Consider the following 25613-nt stretch of genomic DNA (forward strand, 5'->3'; position numbering starts at 1 on the left):
TGACCTGCTTCACAAGATTCCTCAGGATTTGCCCAACTGCCAGAAGGTCTGCTTGGCTACTGTGGGTGGACATTCAGGCATGTTAGTGAGTTCTGTTTCTTATACATTGGACTTGCCAGTTTAGTGTTTGTTACTTCATCCTTGGAACTGAATGTGAATTCTGTAATCCTAAAAGACATATGGGAGGCTGAGGCTAGTGGATTACTTGAGGTCAGGAGCTCAAGACCAGACCAGCCAACATGATGAATCCCTGTCTCTACTAAAAATACAAAAATTAAAAAAAAAAAAAAAGATATTCTTCTAAAAAGCCGCAATGCAATGATCGCAACTCAGAAATTTCCTACAGTAATTCCTTACTGTTACCTAATATCTAGTGCGTATTCCAATTTCCTCAACTGTTCCCTAAATGTCTCTCTTAGATGGCTTTTTTTTTTCCTGTTCCTTACCACCTTATTGGTGGCTATTGTTTTGACCAAGGATCTGAGGTAAATATTCTTCATTGATTCTTATGTCTCTTTTTTTTTCCAGTGGAAAGTAACTTTTATTGAGACCCCACCAGCTGCAAAATCTGTTCCTGGCATTAAGCTCCTTCTTTCTTTGCAATTTGGTCTTTCTTGAGTGGTCCTATGAATGCTTTCTTCTCCTCCATGGTCTGGAAGCGGCCATGGCCAAACTTGGAGGTGGTGTCAATGAACTTAAGGTCAGTCTTCTCCAGAACTCGCTGCTTTGTCTCCACCAGCAAGGACTTGCAGAGGGTGAGCACCCGCTTCTTGGTTCCCACCACACAGCTTTTCAGCATGACAAAGTCATTGGTCACTTCACCATAGTGGACAAAGACACCTGGAGGGTTGATGCTCTTGTCAGACAGGTCATAGTCAGTGGAGGCATTGTTCTTGATCAGCTTGCCGTCTTGATAAGGTAGCCCTGGCCAATCTTATAGATGTTCTTGCTGATCTCAGTGCAGTGATGGTAGCCTTTCTGCCCAGTGTGTGCCACAAGGGGTTTCCACGTAGCCCACAATGCCCACAACCACCATGGGTGGTGTTTCCACAGTGGTCACAGCCTCCACCACCTCCTTCTTGTTCACCTTGGATCCTGGCTTGTCGGCTTCCCGCACGATCTGGATCATCCCAGCCTTGTATCCCAGGAAGGCTGTGAGGTGGACTGACTTGGACAGGACATCCTTAAGGAAGCTCTTCACCTTCCCACCATGCCTGCTGCTGCGCTTCCAAGGCAGGAAGCCGAGGGACCCATGTCTGGGAGCGGAGAACTTTCTGTGAGACAAAATCCCACCGGTAGAGGGATACTTATGTCTCTTTAGACTCCTTTAATCTTTTCCTCTAGAACGGTCCCCCCAACCACTCCCCCGACACACACACTTTTTAATCATGATGTTGATTTTCTTCCTGAGTCCAGGACAGTCTTCTTGTAAAATTTCCCCTATTCTTGATATATCGGGTTGCTTCCTCATCCTACTGTGTAGCTTGTCCTTAGCCTGCCCCCGTATCTCCAGTAACTTGAAGGATGGGTCTAGAGGCTTGATGAGATTCAGAATGAATGTTTGGCCAAGAGCACACCCTGAGTGAGACTGTGTGCTTTATGCTGCAGCCCATCAGGAGGCCCACAGAGTTGGGTAGCGTCACAGTGGGTGCTATCAAGTTTGACCATTTCAGCCAAGTGTTGACCACCAGATCTCTCCATCATGAAGGTGCTTTTATCCCATGCAATTAGCAAACAACTCTGGAGAGATTGGCACATGTGGGTCCCCTGTGCCTCAACCGTCCACCCAATGGCTTGGCCCCATGGATGATCCTTTAGGATAGCAATCGTTACATGAACAGCCTATCAATTGTAAAATGCCTAATGGATGACTGGGAAGAAGAGAAAGGAGGGTTGAGGGAAGACACAGAGAACAAGGAATAGAAAGCTGGAAACAGGGAAGACAATTCTGAAAGCTTTGCTGAGGCCTTTCCCTATTGATATTCAACTTTTCCAGAGTCGTGAGCCCTTTAAGGAAATGCTGGCCTGAAGCAATGACCAAAGAAGGTCTTCTGCACAGGCCTGCGACATTAGCAAAAAAAAGAAATGCATTTCAATGAGTCCAGGTATCTAAATTTTGTTCTGAACTTAATCTCTGACCTTAGCTAAGAGAGCTAACAAATCAGTAGGATGTGTACAGCCGCACCCCAGATAGGGTATTTGGACAGCAGATTTACATGCGACAAGAAAGACGCTATGCCCGCTCAGGGCACCTGGACCTCTTTGTACAGGGCTTGTTTATTCACCACACCCAACAATAGGCATTCATCCAGAACTCTCAGTTCCAAATCATTGGTTCTTTCAAAGCAGTACTTGCTCCACTGTTCAGAAAGAAGTTTCTTTGAAAGACACAAGTGGTCACTTTGCGGGCCAGTTCAACCTATGTGTTGTCTTAGGGAAACGGTTTTCTTTCAGATTTTAGGACATTATGTCTGTCTCTATGAAGAATCTGGTGAATGCCTGCATCAAAAAGTATTTCCCATAGACTTATTTATTTATTTATTTATTTATTATACTTTAAGTTCTGGGATACATGTACAGAATGTGAAGATTTGTTATTGACTCATATATTTAAACCACTTCAGTTTATCTCGAAACACATGTCTTTTAAAAGACATCCCAACATTGAAAACATTGTTCTCTATTGCCCAGGCTGGAGTGCAGTGGCTCAGTCTTGGCTCACTGCAACCTCGGCCTCCCGGGTTCCAGCGATTCTCCTGCCTCAGCCTCCAGAGTAGCTGGGACTACAGGTGCACACCACCATGCCCGGCTAATTTGTGTATTTTTAGTAGAGACAAGGTCTCGCCATATTGGCCAGGCTGGTCTTGAACTCCTGACCTCAGATGATCCGCCTGCCTTGGCCTCCCAAAGTATTGGGATTACAGGCGTGAGCCATTGTGCTCAGCCTGATTTTGTGGCATTCTGATTAGACTTATGACAATCAAGAGCCCTAGCCTCCAAAAGAGAAATTAAAGTTTACTCCAATACACATAAGGGGCAAGCACAAACTCTCTGGCAAAGAGTTAACAATTAAGCAGGGGCAGTAAGTCTAGAAATTCTATAATACACAGCACAGCATGAGGCTGGCAGCAGGAACCTGGCAGGAGGCTGGGGGAGGGCAGGGCAGAACACTTCTCTGACTTGAAGAAGCAGAGGAGGTGTCTCCTGAGGGACTCCCCCAGGAATGGAAAATTATTCCCCACGGTGGGAACTGACTCCTGGGAAGTCTGCCAGTGCTGAGTCACCAGGTCATTATGAAAGCCTGAAGCAGGCTACTCTCCACAAGCTAGTTTCACGACTCCCTAGAAAGGACTAGAATTATTTCAGGGGGAGTTTTTTTCAAACCTTGTATTTTTAAAATACGTGTTTCAAAACGATGAAACTTTAAATTCACTTTGGTTTTATTTTAAAGGATGCATTATTTCTAAGAAGAGGGAGAAAAGAGAATCCTATTATCAAGCAAACAGTTGCAAAGGGTGCTCCAGCTCCTGACAGGCTGGGAATTTGGAATCACTGCCCCAGAGAAGCAAATGCTAGATAAATGCTGAATTGGCAAATTCTTCAGATGCTTTTTTTTAAAATAAAGAACTATAGTGGCTCTTTTCAACAGTTTTACCCTATGCCTGCCTCCCAGCCTCCTGGACTCCCCCACCTCATCTTTTGTGCCTTGTCTTGTGCTACTTCATCACCAACAAATTTCTCCTCAGCCTTCCAATTCCCTCCTGCAGAAGTGGACACAAATTTGTGGGAGATTAACTTTACAGGGACAGAAAAGCCCAACTAAGCAAAACATTCTAAGCATTCAAAAGGACCTGGCCAGAAGCTCTTCATGTAAGAAATTTATTGCCAATTATACAACCTCACTATCGGTATCAGCAGTGGAGCACTTGAAGGGCAGGAAACCAATTCTGACTTTAAAAATAAAATCGGCCGGGCGCGGTGGCTCAAGCCTGTAATCCCAGCACTTTGGGAGGCCGAGACAGGCAGATCACGAGGTCAGGAGATCGAGACCATCCTGGCTAACACGGTGAAACCCCGTCTCTACTAAAAAAATACAAAAAAACTAGCCGGGCGATGTGGCGGGCGCCTGTAGTCCCTGTTACTCGGGAGGCTGAGGCAGGAGAATGGCGTAAACCTGGGAGGCGGAGCTTGCAGTGAGCTGAGATCCGGCCACTGCACTCCAGCCCGGGCTACAGAGCGAGACTCCGTCTCAAAAAAAAAAAAAAAAAAAAAAAAAAGAAACTGCAAGTCATTTAAAGATCTAAAGAAATAAAAAAAAACTCATGTACTATGTGGTAGCTTTCTAAACTTGAGATTTAAATAATTACTGCTTTATCTAAATCTTTTTTTCTTCTCTTTCCGCCTTTAACTTATCTGCTTACTGCGAACATTGAATAATAATAATAAAAAAAGAGTCTTTGCATCTTCTCTTGTTTGTACCTTTGATATCAAGAAATCCTACTTTTTGGCCGAGCACAGTGGCTCACGCTTGTAATCCCAGCACTTTGGGAGTCTGAGGAGGGTGGCTCACTTGAGGTCTGGAGTTTGAGACCAGCCTGGCCAACATGATGAAACCCTGTCTCTACTAAAAATATGAAAATTAGCCAGGAGTGATGATGCACGCCTGTAATCCCAGTTACTCGGGAGGCTTAGGCATGAGAGTCGCTTGAACTCAGGAGGTGGAGGTAGCAGTGAGCCAAGATCGTGCCAGTGCACTCCAGCCTGGGTGACAGAGTGAGACTCTGTCCAAAAAAAAAGAGAAAAAGAAAGAAAGAAAAGAAAAGAAAAAGTGGCTGGGCGCAGTGGCTCACACCTGTAATTCCAACACTTTGGGAAGCCGAGGCGGGCAGATCACCTGAGGTCGGGAGTTCGAGAACTGCCTGACCAACATGGAGAAATCCCATCTCTACTGAAAGTACAAAATTAGCCAGGCATGGTGGCACATGCCTGTAATCCCAGCTACTAGGGAGGGTGAAGCAGGAGAATCACTGGTACCTGGGAGGCAGAGGTTGCGGTGAGCCGAGATCACGCCATTGCACTCCAGCCTGAGCAACAAGAGCGAAACTCCATACCAAATAATAATAATAATAATAATAATAATAATAATAATAAATAAATCAATAGATAAATAAAAGAAAAAGCAATCCCACTTTGCAAACTGGTCAGCGAGAACTTCCAGGAGCAGACAACACTGTAACCTTGGCAAGTGTCAAGGCCCTGGGGTCAGGCTGCTGAGATTCAGTCTTGACACTGAACTAGGCAAGTGGTTCAACCTCACTCTACCTCAGTTTCTTCAGTGGCAAAACTATCTCGCACTGAGTCAATTAAATTAAAGAATCCAGGCAAAGTGTTCAGCACCGTGCCTGAGAGCCAACCCTAACTGTGACGATGATGACAGGCGTCACTATCTCCATGTGCTCCCCAGGCAATCCCAGCTCATCTGTGAGCAATTCCTCTGCTTCTCCTGAACAGCTCTGGACAAAGGCAAAGGAACATCCTCCTCTGAGAGGGAAGCTTTGACTGTCAAATGCATAAAATATAGAATAACAAATAATTAAATAACAATTTGAAAAAGAATGTTGACATTCACACTTGGGGTGACCTGGTCCAATTGTTACTGGAATTTTTATGTTCCATGTATTTGTATTTTTGTATTTGCTCAGTTTATTTATTTATTTATAGAAATAAAGTATTTGAGGCTATATGTGCAGGCTTAAAATGTCTTTTTTTTTTTTTTTTGGCTTGCAGAGGAAACAAGTTTGCTTCAAACTCTGAGTCTTTATCTAAGTAAACTCACCGAATGACTAGTTGGCATTACACAAAAGTGGCACAAAAGATTGTTAAGTCTCAAGAAAATTGATGTCTCTCATTCGGTAACAAGATCAACCGTTTTTGACCTTTGATAGAGAATCAAGCTAATAGTGAATGCTCATCTCTTCACCAAGCGTGAAGCCCTATCTGCCTCTCCATTTCCAGAAGGTCCCCAAGGTTTGCCACCTTGAAGGTGGGGTTCACCTGAGCCTAGGGGAACCCGCTTCTCATGTGTATGCCTTCCCAAGGCTACAGGGTATTTGGTGGTTGAGTTCTCTTCCTACAAAAGCCAAAATGGTGAAGGGTCTGGGGTGTGGACCAGTTTAAATAGAAGGCAGAGCAGAAGTGGGCCGACATGCTCATCATATGAGCCTTCCAGCGGTCTATGATATTCTTCTGGTTTTTTTGGAGAACTGTTAATAGAATGAGCTTTACTTATACTGTGAGTCAAAGCATTCAGTCTTGCCACGAATGCTTCACACAATTCCTACCAACCACCATGACGTAAGAATCCCATACTCCTTCCTTAGGTTCCCAAGAACTAATCACTTAAAATGTAAATGATTCACAAAGGCTTCATTTTACCCCATCCAGACATGCATGGGTTGTTTTGCCTATTGCTTTTGATCTGTTTGTTAGTCTAATACTGACAAGCATGTATCTGTTCATTCACTTTAGAAATGAAGCTCGAATCTTATGTGTCCTGGCTTTCTTAAGCAAGATAAAGTTAAGAAAATGCTTTAACCAAAGGAGACGTTAGCAAGGTTATGGTAAAACAGAGACTAAGAAATTGAGATATTAGCACTCAGTGGTGAGAATTTGCCTAACCAAATCTATCCCCTCTAAAATAGAGATAATAGTATCAGCCTGACTGGTAAAGCTATTCTTCAGAAAACAAGCAAACAAATAAAACAAAACACAAACAAACAAACAAACAAAAAAAAACCCAAAAGTCCAAATCCACTTCCTAGACCGGTGGCTTCTACGCTTTTGTTTTATCATTTTATTTTATTTTACCAGTTTACATGGTGTATATATATCTCTTTACACCTTGACCTGGTACACAGACACATAAGCTGAAACAAAAGTTTTATGAGTCAATACTTCCCCTAATTACAGGCAATATAGGATGGTATTTTCTAACTCTATTCTATTTCATTTTAAGATGCTGATGTGACTTAGTAAATAGTTACAGCTCACAGTTTGAAAAAACATGCCCTAGAAAATTACCTCCTGTGCAGCTATCTAATGAGGTCAAGCAAAGGGCTCCTGAGGCAAAGCCTAGCTTTCCCATTCTCATGCAGTCCCTGCTTGCACTGCTTCATCACTGTTTCCCAAATGCCAGTGATAATATTATTCTGACACTTGTTATAAGGGTAGGGAAGACTTTATCCAAGATTACTGCAGGACGGGGTGGCTCAAACCTACAATCCCAGCACTTTGGAGGGTCAAGGCAGGAGGATCACCTAGGAGGCCAGGAGTTTGAGACTAGCCTGGGCAACACAGGGAGACCCTGTCTCTACCAAAAAAAAATGTTTTTTTAAAGGACTATTGCAATAGGGACAGTGCAATAAGGGAGAGAGATTGGGCTCAACTCCAAATACAACAAAGACTGCTGGGGCCAAGGAACAAGGTGGGGATGATTGGATGAAAAATTATGAAGACGACACATCAAGGGTACAGAGAGTCTTGCAAAACTGACCTAACAGAATTCTTGCTAAGGGCAGGCCAAGGATATATACATCAAAAGTGAGGGATGTTAGAAATGAAAGTGTGAAAGTGCATTGAGAAAAGAAAACATGGAACATAAAGAACTTGTTCACATATTAAGGGTGATCATATATCAAGGGTGAGGGATTCTTGCTAAACTGACTTAGCAGGATTCTTGCCAAGACTGGGCAGCGCAGGCTCGGCAATGACTAAGACCAAGGTCAAGGCCTAGTCGATAAGAGAGCTCAGAGGAGCCTGACTAAGCCTTGGCCAAGGAGAGTCTTTGCCACTGGCTGTGGTAAACAGAAAGATGAAAATGACTTTGTTATTACTACTGGAGGAAAAAACTCTCAGATACTCTCAGATACAAGAAGTTGTCTTGCAGCAAGTAGGATTACCTAATGGTTCAAAGCATGGCCTTTAGGACTTCTAACTAAATGTAGCAGATTGACCTCCAGAGGCAGGAAAGGAGTTAAAAGACATCAGATGAAGAGATTTTAGCAAAGGAGAGATTTCAACAGGTGTTTATTATTATGATTATTATTGTTATTATTATTATTATTATTATTATTTTGGAACATGGAAAGCAGATAAAGAAACGGTATAGATTTAGGAGTAAGTTGTGAGCTTGGGTGCCCGCAAGGGGGATGGGGAGAAGAGGGTGTGAGAAGAGGCCAGTCCTCTTCCAGGACTCTGAGAGCATAAGCTAAGGCACTAGATGCCTTAAAAGACAAGTGCAAGGCTTGAGTGGAGCAGAGTGAAAGTCAGAACATGGTCAAGTTGGATCTCCATGTGCCCTTTTCTTCCTTTGACCGCAGAAACTACCCTCCAGCCCATACATACTACTTCACTTCTACCCGACCCGAGCCAGGGACTGGCAATTACACTCTGGGAGAAATTAACCTGAAATTCTCTAGACTTCAGGTCATCAGACACAGTGTAAAGTAGGGGTCAACAAAATTGAAGGGACAGGTGATAGGGGTAAGTTTGCACTGTGGAGACTGAGACACACAGGGATCCCCACTTCATCACCTCTCCTTGCCCCTGCTCATGGCTAGCATTTTACCAACCAGGGTATAGATACAGACATTTGTTTCCTGGATAGACTAAATGGTCCCAGAAAAAATAAAAATAGAAAAGGAAGCCTTTAGATATTGGAATATGGGAGTCCCCACAAAAATGTCCAGCTCGCCACTTATCCTGCTTTGATACCCACCAGTTAAAAGCCTAACCTTGAAAACACAGAGCTTCCAAGCAGCTAAGGTCTCTAGGCAGGCAAAGTAAGACTTCAAGATTTAGCAACCAAAACAGACACAACAAAAATAAGAACCCAGGAGAAACAGAGACAATGCAGGAAACAGACGAAAACTTCTAAAACAAAAATAAATCAGGTCACTCTCCTTAGAAAGAGAGAGATGATATTGAATATATAGAACCAGAATAAAATGCTTTTAATGTAAAGCAATCAGAAAACAAGAAATATGATCATTAAAATTCTAACAAACAATTGAAAGATAAGTCAAAGAAATCTCCCAGAAAACAAAACCAGAGGAAAAAAAAAATAAGACAGATGAAAGAACAGACTTAAAAGCTCAATCCACAAGTTTCAAATGGAATAGCAGGAATTCCCGAGGCAATGTATAAATTGGAAGGAAGGAAATTCTATATAAAGAAAAGTTCCTATAACTGAGTTTCTATAACTAAAAGCTAAGAATCGCAAATTGAAAAACACCACTAAAATAATAAATTTTTAAAAATACACACCAAAATCCTGCGCCATAAAATTTCAAAATACCAGGGTTAAAAAGAGAATTCTAAAGGGAACACATAGCAAACCAAAAAAAAGGGGATCAAATGACTTCAGATTTCTCTCCAGCAACACCTACTACCAGAAGACAATGGAGCAATGTTTCACAATTTTGAGGGAAGATCATTTATAGTCTGAAATTTTAAACTTGTCCAGTTATAGTTAAAGTGAATAGTAGGATGTATACATTTTTAGACATGTAGGAACTCAAGAAAAATTACCTTCCATGTGCGCTTTCTTACGAAGCTGCTAGAAGATCTGCTCCAGCAAAACAAAGGAGTAAATCAAGAAATAGGAGGGTATGAAATCCAGGAAACAGGACATTCGGCACAGGAGAGGGAAAGGGGAAATAGCCGATAATGCTGAAAGAAAGGTCCAGCATGTAGCTGACTAAGAGGGGGCTCCAGGGAAGGTCTCCAGGAAAAGTTTGTGAAAAATAAGACTACAATTTCAGAATTTTTAAATAGAGACCTTATGTTGATAAGGTCTACATTGCAGGAAGCCAGAGATTGAGGTCTACTACACTTCAATTTTTATTATTATAATTTTTTTTTTAAGACAGAGTTTTGTTCTTGTTGCCCAGGCTGGAGGGCATGGGGTAATCTTGGCTCACTGCAACCTCCGCCTCCCAGGTTCAAGCGATTCTCCTGCCTCGGCCTCCCCAGTAGCTGGGATTACAGGCATGTGCGACCACACCTGGCTAATTTTGTATTTTTAGTAGAGACAGGGTTTCTCCATGTTGGTCGGGCTGGTCTTCAACTCTAGACCTCAGGTGATCCGCCTGCCTCGGCCTCCCAAAGTGCTGGGATTACAGGCGTGAGCCACCACGCTCAGCCCATACGTCAATTCTTTAACAAATAAAAGTGACTGACTTTCTTTTATGAACAAGTATATCCAAGAGTTGACTTATCTTCTTGAGATAATCAAGGAGAGAAGAGATCCTGTGACACTCAGCAGGTAAGGGGAAGGCAGACCCTAGAACTAAAAGTCAGCACACTTCAAATGTGCTATTTAAAAGGGGAATGATAATACACTTTGAAAGAGGTCATAGTATTTGTCTAGTAGAATAAGTATCATCTATAAAATGGTCACAATATTTGCCAAAGGGAGTAAAACCTTTAAGACCAATAAAGAATCCTTGGGAGCTAAACTTCCTGTTTCCATCACTTTGTTAATTTGTTAAGATTTTAATTTCAGAATCCATAACATTGAGTTCTATTTATTCTGGAGGCTGGTTTACTTCACACTTGCCCGCCACCCAAAAAAAAAGATACAGAGAATTTACAACGTTTGAAACAGGAAAACAACACGTCAATGCATTTAACATATCTGATGGTGTGTGTGATAAGAATTAAAGACCAATATATTGAAAACTAAGTCTTTTTCTGAAGTAGGCAGTTACATGCAGGAAAAACAAAAATTAGTTTAGAAAAAGAAATGTAATCACGACTGATAACTCTACTTGGCTATGTAGTCTGCAATATTTATATAGTTTAATAATGTAAATACAGTCCAACCAATGATGTCAACAAATATGACATAATTATATTGAGAGGATACCGGAAGGGGAGCATATGGTGTTTGGGGATGGTGTAAGGGTAAGTGGTATCGAATTGCAATGAATGGACTATTCTTAAAAGTGTGAAAAGGGCTTAGAAAAGCAAAGAGTGCAGTACCTAGCACTGACAGTAGCAGGCAGTCAGTGCCACCTCTAGGCATGAGAGCTCAAGGGCAAGGGGGAGCAATTTCTAGAACTTAAGGGAGCAGCTATATGGAGAGTACTGCTTGCCAGAAGAGGAGGAAGGGGCTTACCTAGGAGAGTAAACGCTCTGGCCCCTGCATCCCCCTCCAATCCAGTCTCCTGCCGATGCCTCTCATGAACCACACCCAACCCCGAAGCCAGTGATCAGGCAGCCTGTCCACTGCATTCGTACAGGTCAGCCTCTTGGTGGAATGCCCAGGGTGAGAAGAATACATCTGGAAGAGGCAGATGGTGTCCAGTAGAGAGAGACAAAACTTCATCACTGGAAGATGCCAAATATCTCAAATCAACACATCGATAAAAATTGCCATTCTCCCATCACATGTCGAATTGAACCGGCTAACATTTGCAAGCGGTTGCCTCTGGGGAGCAGGGAGAATCGGGAGAAGGTGGGCAAGAAAATGCTGTTTTTCATAAATCTTAAACTAGTTGAATATTTATGTATATTGCCTGATTAGGAAAAAATAGCAAAATATTGTAAAATGTTAAAAGCCAAAAAAAAAGGAAACAAAACAAAACAAAAAACCTCAGCAGGCACAAGGAGGGGAAGAAATGTGCCAGCTTTGTCAATAAGCTAGACCCCGTGGATTTGAATCTCGCTAGCTGTGGGGCCCTGGGTCACTCACTTTCCCTCTCTGGCCTTAGTTTTTACAGCTGTAAAACAAAAATAGCATTTCCAACCTCAGAGAGATTTGAATGAGATGATGTATAAAAGCATTTGGCACAAAACGAGCCTTAGATAATGACAAAGGGATGCACAGAATGAAAAAGAGAGGGAGAGAGTATGAGAGTCACTAAAAGACAATGGATATCTTTACCACTGGTTTGCTTCTATCTTTTCTACCTTCCCTTGAAACCTTGACAGCTAACAGAGTCTGGCTCATGGCAAATGCTCAGTGAAAATCTGTTGGAGGAGAGAGTAGAAGACAGCCCTAGAGGACTTTTCTGCCTCACTCCTCCATTTGCTGTAACAGGCAAGAATCCAAGGACCTTGGAATCTGCCTCTCAAGGTTTCACCTTGAGCCTGTTGTTGAAGTCAGTCACTCCCTTGATGGCCCCAGCCCACCTCCTGGCTGCCCACCTCCCTGCAGCTGGGCTCCTAGACTATCACAACCCTGTTTTGCACATGGAGCTTCTCAGAGCCACGCCCCATCCCTGAAGCCTCTCCTGGCTTGTATACCTGTTGTATACCTGTTCCCCCCACTCATCACTCTGGAGCCTTTTTTGTGTGATGATGAACCAAGGAGCCAGGGCTGGTCCCTGTGGGACTGGTACATTTGAAAGACTGTGATACTCTGCCAAGGGCTTTACCACAAAGGCCCAGGGAGGCTTTTTCAACACAGTGATGGCAAGATTGAAGAAGCACAGTGACTCATAGAAGAGACCCCTGTGGCTCAGTCGCAGGGTCAGAGAGTCAGGCCGTCCTGACTGCACCCCTGCTCGTACTTCCAGGAGCGCTCCAAGGACAGGTTCTGATTTCACCTTCATGCTGCTCCCTGGCCACACATGCTTCTCTTCTGGGTGCAATGCTCTGGTGGGAGGAAATGAAGTCCTTTGAATTCTTTACTCATTAATACCTATTCCCCATGTGGGATGCATTTTTATGGCCTACCAGTGGCCAGTCCCCTTTCATTAATAACAGAACCCTGATGTATGGCAGTGACTGCCCTTTTGTGGTCATAGGCCCTGGAATCACCATGTGATCAGGGCCTGCCTCTAGGGAAGGTCCCTCTTCCTGATGAGAGAGGTTCAAAGGGAGGAAGCCCTTTGCCAAGACTCCCTCGTCTCCTGCTTGGGTTTCCATGGTGTGCAAGGAAACACAGTGGTCATCTTTGACTAGAAAGCAGGATGTTGCTCACACACCAAACATGGTAGAGCAGCAAGAAAGAAAGAGCCCCGGCCCCTGGGGTTATCACAGAGCCACAGAACCCACCCTGGGCCCTTCCAAGTGCTCTAAGTCAAGGGTCATGGGATCTTCAGCTGGTTGCAGCCCAAACAATCTTTAATGATGCAATGTGTACACCATCAAAAGAGACATCAAAGTCAGTTTCATTGCTCTTGTATTGCCTGAGAGATGTGGATGCCTTTTTGTCAAAACTCAACCCTAAACTGAGGGCATTCTTATTTTTTGTTTATTTATTTATTTATTATTATTTTTAGAGATGAGGTCTCGCTATGGTATCCAGGCTGGACTTGAATTCCTGGGCTCAAGCAATCCTCCTGCCTCAGCCCCCTGAGTAGCTGGGACTATAGGCATGCACCTCCATGCCTAGCTCAGGATATTCTTGCAAGGGCAACTGTGATGTCTGTGGGTGGAACCAGATGACTTTGATCTCAAGAAAGGGCTCAGGCAGTCAGGCACACACATTTGCAGCCTGAAGGCCATACACCATGATCGGAGGAAATGGATCCCTGCCCACAAACCTGATGTCACACTGCGAGTCCTATGAATGGGAATCACTTTGCTCTTACGATTCTGAAAGAAGGTTTGTGGAGAGGCTTCCTTGAGAGGCTGGAAAGAGAGGGGCAGGTCTCTTCCCTGCCGTGATACCAGCAAGCACTGCAGAAGTGAGACCCAGAAGTAAGTCTTCCTGGGAGGGAGCAAAAACCTTCCTAGTTGCTATCTTTGGCCTAGTTATAAGGAGAGGAGATACCACCTGGATTCTATTCTTTACCTCACCAATGGTGCCTGGAAGGCTTCAGATTTGCAGCATGCTTTGAAATGGCTGATTTTCTTTCTAACAGATGGGCACAAGAACCCCTCTTCAGTGTTTCCAGAGGAAATTATGTGAAAGAATACAGTCAGCTTTCTCAGGATAGTGGAGACAAGTTCCCACATATTGGTAGGCACACGCATGATGTAGGGAGCTTGTTTAATAGGCGGGTTGTGGGCCTCAGCACTAGTACTTTAATTCATGAAATCAAGCCAAGGGCCCAGGAATCTCCTTTTGAAATAAACCCTGCATGTCCTTCAACACAAGGTCATCAGACCATTGAAAAATAGATAGAAATGATTGAAATCCATCGATTATTCAGGAAGTTTCATTTTGGATTTTGGGCAATGATCTTTTCTCCTTTTTCTCCTTTTTTTTTTTTTTTTTTTTTTGAGACAGGGTCTCACCCTGTTGCCCAGGCTGGAGTGAGGTGGTGTGATCACCGCTCACTGAAGCTTCACCCTCCCATGCTCAAGCAATCCTCCTTCTTCAGCTTCCTGAATATCTGGGACTACAGGTGCACACCACCACACCCCATTAATTTGTTTTCAATTTTCTGTAGAGACAGGGTCTCACTATGTTGTCCAGGCTAATCTCGAACTCCTGGGCTCAAGTTATCCTCCTGTCTCGGGCTCCTAAAGTGCCGGGATTATAGGCGTGTATTTGGATGTTATCCATTAACTCTCTCTTCCCAGCTCCTCCTTCCTCAAACCCTATACCTCATCCATTTCTAATTTTCATACCAGAATTACAAAAATGTAGTGGCGTGACCCTAGGTAAGAGAATTGTTCTAGCATCCCACAATTTATGCCATCTGACCTCTTTATCAAGTATACGCTCTCTCCCTCAGATACATTCCACAGGCATCTGCTGAGCACGTGCTGGGGGCTCAGAAACCAGTAGGGCCTCAGTCCTTCATCTTCTCCGGGCTCCTTTTTCTGGTTTCTCTTGCCTCTGTTCACCTTTACCATCTCAACACCACTCCTTGGGAGCATCCAGATCCCTCCCCTCCCAGATGAGTTACCCGATGCCCAGACCCAAGTCCCTGTGCCGGTCTTATTCTACTTGCTCTGCCTTCTCATCTCACGCTCTCCCTTCTCGTCTCACACTCTCCTGCTATAGTCACTCTCGCCTGAGATCTGGATAACTCCTCTGCACCAACCATCTGCCCGCCCCCAGCACCTCAAACTCAACAACTCCCTCCCTCCCCAGCAACTCCTCTTGGATTTCCTGTTTTCTGTTTCTGACACACCTACTTTCCCTGGGTCAAGACCTTGGAGTCACATTTGATGCTTTTTTTTACCCTATTTAATCCCTTACCAAATTTTACTCACTTATTTTCTGTTTCTCTCCCCTCTGTCCCTTTCATTTGCATCATGATCTTTGTGCTTGTCTTGAATTCAATTCTAGTCAAGCCTCTGGTTGCAAGAAAGAAATAACCAATCAACCTAAGGGGTTATGAAAGACAGAGGTACATCTCACTGACACACAATGGAAATACAAGGGGCCTCACAGGAAACGAGATTAGACCTGGGTATTGAGGCAGCTATGCTTCCAGTTTTTTTGTTTGTTTTTGTTTTTGTTTTTTTGTGTTTTGCCTCCTCGGGGGCCATGTGGTTTCTTACCTGGACTTCTCTCTGCAGATTTGGCCTGTTTCCCTGCTTTTCTAGCTTGTTTATCTCCCCAAGTGATTATCCCAACCCCTCATGACCTTCCAGTGCAACTGTTCTCCAGTCTAAATACAGCCTTGGTCACTTGCTCAGATTCAGAAAGGAGAGGTTCATTGGACACTGGCCAGCCAATGGATTGCACTGGCCTCACCAGGAGCCCAGCTTTAATGCTTTAATACCAGGCAGAATCATGGTATTAACATCGATTCCTGGGTGTGGTCCTTCAGCAGCAGCTGCTGGGAAGGTGCATTCCAGACGGGCTGTTCGGGGAACCTCTTCATAGTCTACTGCAGTGCTTCCTGGATGCTGGATGAAGGACCAGTGGCATGTCCAGAACCAAGTTCTTGCCTTTTTGTTATGAAATGAGAAAAACAAGCATGTATGTATGCGAGTGTGTGCATGTGTGTGTTGGGAGGAGAAACGATATGTTAATATAAAGTCCCAGGTGTCCTTTTTGGGAAATACTGTCTACACAGCAACAACATCCTTCCTGCTTAGGGAAGCTAACAGGTCCTTTTATTTACAAAGCAAGAGTGGGACTAGGTGGTTGCTTTTATTGTTGTTGTTGTCTATGCCCTTATTTGGCAAAATAGAATATTGGGACATCTAGGTCAATCTCTTTCAGTTTTGAGGGGAAACTTGGCTTGTCCATGAAATCCAAATGTCTTAGAAACACTAGGCTACGTCCTGGCTCTTTTCATAGCTCCCTAAAATGGTCTCTTGACCTTCAAGATCTCTTTTCCATCACACCACTGTCACATTAATCCCTCTAAAATGTTGTTGAATAAAGTATTTCCTTGTTTAAGTCTGCAAGGGCTTTGCAATGATTGTGAAATCAAATAGAAAGTCCTCAGCCTGCACAAACCAGCTCCAACCAAAGGTCCCAGCCCTCTCCCACACCTGTCCCCATGCACACCATGTGCTTCAGACAAGCTCCTCCTTGCCCTTCTGACCCTTCCTCTCCCACTGCTGGGCCCCCTTTCCAGCCTATGCAGGTCCAATGATAATCCCTCCATGAAGTTCTCCAACACTCAGCTAAAGTGAATCTTTCCTAACTCTAAAGTCCTTCTACTAAAACGTGCATACATTCTCAGACACACACTGTGTTCTGTGTCATTTGTGGTATTTTGTGCCATTTCTTACCTACCCCACTCATCAGAAACCCTTGAGCTGCTACGTGTGTGGAGGAAGCATGGTGAAGAGGAAATCACAGAACATGGGATCCAAAGCACGACTCTGTTCTGGTATGACACTAGGAATGTCACTTGACTGGGTTGGTCCTCCATTTGTTCATCTTCTCACTGGACTCACTGGAATGTATATTCCATGAAGACAGGGATTTATTTTATTTTATTTTATTTTTGAGGCAGAGTTTTGCTCTTATTGCCCAGGATGGTATGCAGTGGCACAATCTCGGCTCACCGCAGCCTCCACCTCCTAGGTTCAAGCTATTATCCTGTCTCAGCCTCCCAAGTAGCTGAGACTACGCCCGGCCAATTTTTGTATTTTTATTAGAGACAGGGTTTCACTATGTTGATCAGGCTGGTCTTGAACTCCTGACTTCAGGTGATCCACCCATCTCGGTCTCCCAAAGTGCTGGGATTACAGGCATGAGCTACTGCACCTGGCCTTTTTTTTTTTTCTTCCGAGGCAAAGAACTTTATTAACCTTTGTTTCAAACTTTATTCCCAGGCTTTTTCCAGCTTAATTAGCTGCAAAGAATGAAATAGTGTATAAGCAAAAGATGAGAAGAGCTGCAGTGTCCAAAGGACTTGGGCTTAAAAATTATTAGAGATCTAGGTTTTATCAGCTCCATAAACAAAAATTTCTTAAAACGCATTCATAGCATAAGATAGCAGCTCCCAGCAACTTCTTCAAGGTTTATCTTCTTCAGAAATTGGCTCAATTCAGTTTGCCTCATTCTTGGAAGCCTCATCGAAATTCTCCACAAGATCTGGAACTTCATTATATCATCCTCTCCAGTAGCAAGTGGCACTTTTCCGTCCACAGGTTATTTGTGCAGAGCCTCAGCCAGTCTGCTTAACCTAGTGAGACTGTCTGCACCAAACTGGTTTAAGATGCCGGGTGGCATTTCTATCAGCTGCTGTGTCTCAGCAGGGCCTGTAATGTTGAAGGTGTTTGCTGCCAGAGATGCCGGAACTTTAGGTGTGTGAAAGTGGATCACTGTTCCTTGGTTTGTAAACACATTCACCTCTTCAATACTAGAGGTACTGTTTAACCCTAACTTCTTTAAGGAGAGCTGAAGATTTTATCATCTGCTGTGGCTGTCCCATGAACCACTTTCTTCTTTTTGCCGAGAGTTCCTTTCCCACCAATGAGCACTTGTACCTGTAATTTGTGGAGTTTTCCCTGGTTCATGATTATTTCTTTCATCTTGTCGGAGCAGATAAGGGGCAGCGCGGGAGTCTAGGGTGGGTGTTCAGGGGGTCTCAGGTGGACCAGCTGAGATTAGGCGTACACCCGCGGGGATGCCCATTTGTTCATCTTTAAACTGGAGATGGTGATGCCAGCTCCTCAAAGTCATTGCGAGCTGACTCAGATAGACCACGCAAAGTTCCTGGAAAGCAGTCACTGATGAATAAATGGTGTTTCCTCCCTTGCTTGCCTATAATGAAGACTTATAAAATATTTGTCCAACTGAGAACATCTTGAATAAGTTAAAAGAGGGAAAAAATCATATTCAGATGTGAAAGTGATTTATAATTTACCTCCAGGGAAGATTCCAGGAGAAGAGTTCAAAATCACCTGAGTGACACATCGCATTGGAAGAAGTGCCCTGCTTCCCAGGTGACCTCAAAGGACAACGCTCATTTGGAAACATGAACCCAGGCATGTTCTGCTTTTATTTTCAAAAAATGTCATTTCTCTCCATGGTGGCCACACCTCATAAATGGGCCAGTTTGGCTTTTAGCATCTCTCCATTCTCTGCTTAACCTTGGTAGACTGGCTTGACGATCACCTAAATGGGTCAAAATCAGGCAAAAAGATTAGGAGACATAGAAACGTCTGGAGAGACCATTTACCTCTGAATTTCCTGCTAAGTAAGCATGAACATCCGTATTGAAGAAGCCACTTTGTATTACTTGCTACTAAAAATGCCGTAACTGGGCACGGTGGCTCACGTCTGTAATCCCAGCACTTTGGGAGGCCAAGGCAGGCAGATCACGAGGTCAGGAGATCGAGACCATCCTGACTAACATGGTGAAACCCCGTCTCTACTAAAAAAATAAAAAATAAATAACAAATAAAAATTAGCTGGGTGTGGTGGCGGGCACATGTAGTCCCAGCTACTCGGGAGTGGGACCTGGTGGGAAGTATTTGGATCATGAGGGCGGATCCTTCATGAGTGGCTTAATGCCATTCCCCTTGGTGACAAGTGAGTTCTTTCAAGAGCTGGTTGTTTAAAAGTGTGTGACAGGAGAATGGCGTGAACCTGGGGGCCAGCACTTGCAGTGAACCAAGATTGTGCCACTGCATTCTAGTCTGGGCAACAGAGTGAGACTCCTTCTCAAAAAAAAAAAAAAAAAAAGCACCATAACTGATTTAAACAAAGGAAGCAATTACGCCAGGTTCTCTTGTAGTCAGAAATCAGGTTGAGACCACAAAATGTGTTAAGCAGAAATGGGCTTAAGGAGTCATAGAAAGCACATTGATCCATGCCTGGGTATGGAGCCCTTGCTAGGCACCAGGTGCTTTCTTTTTTTTTGAGACAGAGTCTCACTCTATCACCCAGGCTGGAGTGCAATGGCGTGATCTCAGTTCACTGCAACCTCCAGCTCCTGGGTTCAAGCAATTCTCCCTCCTCAGCCTTCCGAGTAGCTGGGACTACAGGTGCCCACCACCACACCCAACTAATTTTTGTAATTTTAGCAGTGATGAGGTTTCGCCCTGTTGGCAAGTCTGGTCTTGAACTCCTGACCTCAGCTAATTCACCTGCCTCGGCCTCCCAAAGTGCTGGGATTACAGGTGCGAGCCACCGAGCCCAGCCCACCAGGTACTATTCTAAACCTTTCATGCACTTGGTCTCTTGCAGCCTCCCATGAGCCAGATGTTCTTCCTGCTCCCTCCAGCGATGAGGAAATGAAAGCAACGAGAGACTGACTGAATTACCCAAGGTTTCGGAGCAAGTGTGTGGAACAGCAGGATTTGCACCCAGGCAGTTGAGCTCTGGGGTTCACCTTCTTTATCACTATCCCATTGGGCACCTGGTAACAGATGGTTCCCCCCAGAGGCCATCATTTGGGGTACAACCTGCCTGAAAGGGTCCACATTCTTCACGTTTGGTCTCATTTCCAGAGGGGGAAGCAATGAAGACAGCATGGGTGCAAAGAATGATCTGTTCCATGCCTCAAGCCCATCGATATGGTTTGGGTCTGTGTCCCTGTCAGATCTCATGTAAAATTGTCATCCCCAGTGTTGGAAGTGGGGCCTGGTGGGAAGTATTTGGATCATGAGGGCGGATCCTTCATGAGCGGCTTAACGCCATCCCCTTGGCGATGAGTGAGTTATTTCAAGAGCTGGTAGTTTAAAAGTGCGTGGCACCTGCTCCCTCCCTCTCTCTCGCTTCCGCTCTGGCCATGTGATGTGCCTGATCCTACTTCACCTTCTACCGTGAGTAAAACTTCCTGAGGCTTTGCCAGAAACCAAGCAGATCCTGGTGCCATGCTTCTTGTACAGCCTGCAGAACCTGTGAGCCAATTAAACCTCTCCTCTTTATAAATGACCTAGTCTCAGGTATGCCTTTATAGCAATGCAAGATTGGCCTAACACACTCATGTTTTCTTCACTCTAGCAGTTTTAACATCCTCCTCACACTCTCCAGGTCACCCACTCTGTCCACCCCTTGCTGCTTCCCTGCACCGCACCTCTGTACTTTGAGATCCTGGCCTTCCTGCTCTCCCTTCCATGCCCAGGCCAGCAGCTCCTCTTCCTATCAAGGGCAAGTCCATGTTGTTTTTACAGATGCTTGCTTCCAGTCAGTCTTCTTTTGGGGAAATGTATTCCACTTTCAGACAGAGATGAGAGGAAAAATCAAAGTAACCAAACATAGAGAAAACATGTAGTATGCAAAACCCCTTACCCCTACTCAATAAACAACTGCTAAAATCATGGTAGCGATGCCTAACTCTTACAAATTCAGTTCAGTTCTATACATTTCAGACTTACAAACACTTGCAAATATCACAGTTAAGACGTGTTAAACACCTCTTCTTTCATTAAAAAAATAAAATCTCACAAATAAATCCACAATAGTAATAGGTTTAGCGTACCCCCTTCCAAGCACAGTCAAGGCAACCACCTGTGTTCTTTTTCTACCTGACAAAATATAGCTGTCATGCTTTAGTCACAGAATTACAATGCTTTGCTTTCATGACAATAAGCACTGATTAGGTTTTTAACATGTGCCAGATTCTGTGCTCCCGGGAAACCAAAACTGTGTGTCCAACAGTCCCTGGAAGCTGATGCCATGTTCTGTAAAATGATGATGAGTTCCAGAGCAGAACACCTCCTCGCCCTCAAAGCCCTCACAATGCTTCATCAACAATGATCTCTGCTGAGCAGAGGCACAAAGAGGCAACACGACATTTGGTGACAGCAATAGACTAGGACTTGGGGTCTTTGCCTCTTGGTGGCCCTCGCAGTTGCTGCTTTGCTTTTTAGGACACCTTTCTTGCTTGTCTCTGTGGGTAAATGCTGACTTATTCTTCAAAACCATGCTGAAAAAATGTCTCCTCTATTCCCCAAGACCCAGAAATTTTCTATTTTGCACTGTTCACTGCAGCTCGTGGCTGCCACATTGATTGAGTAATCATTCATTGGCAACTTTAGAAGGAAGAGAACTCACTCTATTCATCCTTGGAATCCTCATCTCCCCACGCTGTCCCTCAGCACTCATAACACTGTGGCTGGCAAAGGAAGCCGGTGGAAGCCGGATGAATAAAACATGGGTGGGTGGCAGATTGTACACCACTGGTGAAGGGGGCCCACTCCCTCAAGGATGTCACTTTGTTCACAGACATCCCCAACTTTGGCCTCCTCTTCACGTCTTCCCTCCCCATCCCAACTGTAAAAAGACATAAAGATGGTGTCCTAGTCCTTTTTCTATTGTTTATAACAGAATACTGGAGGCTGGGTAATTTAGAAGAAACGAAATGTCTTTCTGACAGTTCTGGAGGCTGGAAAGTCCAGGGTCAAGGGGCTGCATTTGAGGAGAGCCTTCCTGCTGGTAGGGACACTACAGAGTCTCATGACAGCACAGCGCATCTTGTGGGGAGGGGGCTGAGCGGGCAAGCACAGGCCTCTCTTCCTGTCATAAAGCCAGCCACTCCCAAGACAACGCTTTACTTCATTAATCCATTAATCTGTGAATGGACCCAATCACCTCTCTTTTTCTTTCTTTCTTTTTTTTTTTTTTTTTTGAGACAGAGTCTCACTCTGTCACCCAGGCTAGAGTGGGGTGGCGAGATCTCAGCTCACTGCAAGCTCCATCTCTCGGGTTCAAGACGTTCTCCTGCCTCAGTCTCCCGAGTAGCTGGGACTACAGGCGCCCGCCACCTCGCCCAGTTAGTTTTTTGTATTTGTAGTAGAGACGGGGTTTCACCGTGTTAGCCAGGATGGTCTCAATCTCCTGACCTCATGATCCGCCCGCCTCGGCCTTCCAAAGTGCTGGGATTCCAGATGTGAGCCACCGCGCCTGGCCAACCCAGTCACCTCTTAAGGGTCCTACCTCTCCATCCTGCCACACTGGGGCTTGAATTTCCTCAAGAGTTTGGGAGGGAGCAAACATTCAAACCCTAAGCATGGAAAGAGTCTCATCCATGATACAACAACCTTCCTTGAACATTCCTTCCCAGCCATCTAAAGCCTTTTGAAAACTGGCTGCTTGGTTTTCATGAGGCCAGAAAATTTTGTAAAAGCCAACTGTGGTTCTAAGAAAAGATTTTGCTGAGTGAAGTGAAACTCCTCTCATCACTGCCTGCAGACTGAGGGCAACTTCCCCAGTGTGGCCTCTAGAGAGGAGGGGGAGCCCCAGCTGAGCCTGGGTGGTGAGGAGTGGGAGTCAGGGGTCACTGAGGGTCTTGCTCCACTTGTGAAGGAATGAGCATAAAGAAGGCCTGGCCCAGGAGCCCAAGGCTTAGAGAGACAGAGAGCAGCCAGCATCCTATCTCTGCAGCTGCTTTTCCCTCTGCTGTGAAGCTCTTACCCACAGATACCCAGCTCACCCTGAATGGAAAACACTAGCCAAATGCCAGCTCCTCCAGGAAGTCTTCTGGGGTTCTTCTGGCCAGAATTAATCCCCCTCTCCATTATTCTCCCTTGTCATGGCCCTATTCTACCCAGGGACATTTCTGTGTTTGTTAGCCTGATGGTAAACCCTAAAGGTCAGTGACTTTATCTTAATCTTTTTGTTCCCTCCACCCTATCTGTACTCATTCTCCCTCTCCTTTCTCTTTCTCTCCTTCTGTCTCTTCATTCTTCTCTCCATCTTTCCATCTCTCTCACTGTATATCTCTCTGTCTCCCTCACCCTCCATCTCTCCATCTCTTTCTGTCTGTTTCCCTCTGTGTCTCTCACTCCTCCCTCTGTCTCTCACATGCCTTCACATTCTGTTTTTCTCTCCCTCTTCCTCTCTCTCGCACACACACCACACACACACACACACACACACACACTCAGCACAATGCTGGTCCCGAGAACCTTTCAAAAGAGCCTGTTGAGTAGCTCTCAGAGACTCTCTCCACTTCCACAAAGAAAGGGTGACTAATTCCTTCCAGTGCTCGATAGGGAGAAGTGAGTTTTCAAATCTGTCTGAAACACAAAAACTGAACTCAAGCCACACCAGTCCAGACCCTTTGGTGGCCCAAGAAAATACTCACCCACTTTGACATCGCTCCTGGATTTTCCAGTTCCCTTACATTTTAGAAAGCAGAGTAGCTGTCCCCATTCCTGGGTGCCTTGCTTCGTGCCCATATCATCCTCTTACAATAAAGCTTCTGAGACTCTGTGCAACATAATGATGCAGAGATGCCATGGAGAACCATGAATTTACAAGTGAGGAAACCAAGGCCCTGAGGACAAGGTGCTGGCCACAGTTTCACAGCCCGCTGGTGTCAGGACTTGGGCTCAGGCCTCTGGTTCTGCAGTGTTCCCCTTATGGTGGGTGAGAGGTCCCCCGACAATGACTTCTGCTTGGTTTTCCCTTTTTTTTTGAGATGGAGTCTCACCCTGCCACCCAGGCTGGAGTGCAATGGGGCAATCTCATCTCACTGCAGCCTCCCGGGTTTAAGCGATTCTCCTGCCTCAGCCTCCTGAGTAACTGGGATTACAGGCATGTGCCACCATACCTAGCTAATTCTTGTAATTTTAGTGGAGACAGTGTTTCACCATGTTGGCCAGGCTGCTCTTGAACTCCTGACCTCAGGTGATCTGCCCACCTCGGCCTCCCAAAGTGCTGGGATTACAGGCATGAGCCACCGCGCCTAGCCTGGTTTTCCATTTAAAAAGAATTAAAGGTTTCATGTTTTATGATACTGCCAACTCTTAAGATTCAACTAATAAGGAGGAGAAAAAGAAATTTGAACAGGGGAGGCACCAGATCCCTTCACAAACCGTGACCTTCCTGTAGGCTGGCCACAGGGGCTGCCTGACCACACCTCACCTGCAGCCATGCCTGGTGCACTTAGTTACTGCAATGTGGGACAGTTTTCGGACCTTGGGGGAGGCTATGGGGATGGGCGGCCACGGTAGAGTGGGATGCCATGACCTTGCTTTGCGAGACAACCCTGCCCCCTCCTCCTTCCTGCACCTGTGGTGAGAGATGATAAACTTGACAAGGCCCCAGCGAGTGGTTGCAATTCCAGGCAGTGTGGCACCCTAGTGGAAATACATGGGGAAAAGAAGGGCCAAGCCCCCAAGCATGAGGGAAGAAAGGGTCAGGGAGGGAACAGGAAAGAAGCATTACCGCATGGCCGCTGCCAGGAATCAGAACACTTGAGCCTTTTAAAATAGTGAGTGACAGGGCTGGAGCGTTTTCCCTGGGTGTGAATGAATAACTAACCCAGGGATTACAACGTTGGCTTCCTTGCTCTCCCCTCTGGGCCTGGAATGGCTCCTGCCTCAGTTTACCCATCTGAAAACTACCGAACGAGGTGCATCCTCAGCCCAGGGGTGGGAAAGGATGAGTGAGCAGAGGTAAGGGGGATGGCCCAGGTGGCTGACTGCATTCTCTGCCGTCCGCCCTCCTGCCCTCCTTCTGGCCACGTCACCTCTCCTCCCTCTCCTTGAATCAGACTGACCCAATCACAGCCTGATCATCCAACTTCCACCCCGCAGGCATCTCCCAAGACACACTGGGTGGAGGATGACTGTGCTACCTCTCCTCACCAAAAATCTCTCCCTTCTATGAACACCTCCCTGCTGGAACTAGCCCTGCCTCTCAGGTCACCAGTTGCCGCACCAGCCCTTGTGCGTGCTGGGAGACAACACCATCACTCAGCTCATCACAATCTCTTCTTGCCCCCTCAGTGTCGTTCTTGGCTTCCATGAGGGCGCTGGGCTCCTGACATCAGCACCCAGCTCCTTCAGACACACCCCCCTGCCATCTGCTTGAATCAGGGACCGATACAGAGAGGCAACCTGGAGTCCTCAGGGTCCCCATGAGCTGGGGACAGAGTGGTCATCGTTACTTACATGGTCAAGATGTCCTCTTTGTCCTTGGTCATGTGCTTGTTCTTTGCTGGAGGGAAAAAATTGATGGATGTTATTCTTTAACAAAAGTTTAAAGAAAAAAGAGTGGAGGGAGTTCCGAGGAGCCAGGGAAGAGTATGGTGTACAAATTGGGAGAGAGGGGAGGTGAGGGAGCACCTGCTCAGAGACAGCCCTTTTGAGGCCATGCAGTGACACCTGGAACTTGAGGTGAGCCACAGTACGGTGGGCTGCTTCCCGTCCAAGGCACCACCACGGAGGCTCCCTGTGGGATCTGAAGAGTGAGGAAGGTGAGGACGGCCACCAACCGAGACAGCGCGGCCAAGCTGGGTTCTCTGACCCAGCCTTTTCACGTGCCTAGTGTGGCATCAGCA

The 25613-nt window shown here is 45.4% G+C and overlaps 2 pseudogenes across 1 annotated transcript; both read right to left on the minus strand.

Annotated features, from left to right (window-relative positions):
• Positions 1 to 525: 525 nt before the first annotated feature.
• On the minus strand, positions 526 to 12617 carry LOC105526792 (annotated as a pseudogene). The gene is made up of 2 exons (XR_001004147.1): positions 12441 to 12617; positions 526 to 1315 (listed from the first exon to the last, which is right to left on the minus strand). The product of XR_001004147.1 is annotated as a 60S ribosomal protein L3 pseudogene (transcript).
• A 4803-nt stretch (positions 12618 to 17420) lies between these two features.
• Positions 17421 to 25078, minus strand: LOC105526793 (annotated as a pseudogene).
• Positions 25079 to 25613: the final 535 nt, after the last annotated feature.

This window comes from Colobus angolensis, unplaced genomic scaffold (assembly GCF_000951035.1).
Source record: "Colobus angolensis palliatus isolate OR3802 unplaced genomic scaffold, Cang.pa_1.0 Scaffold6, whole genome shotgun sequence".
NCBI lineage: Eukaryota > Metazoa > Chordata > Mammalia > Primates > Cercopithecidae > Colobus > Colobus angolensis.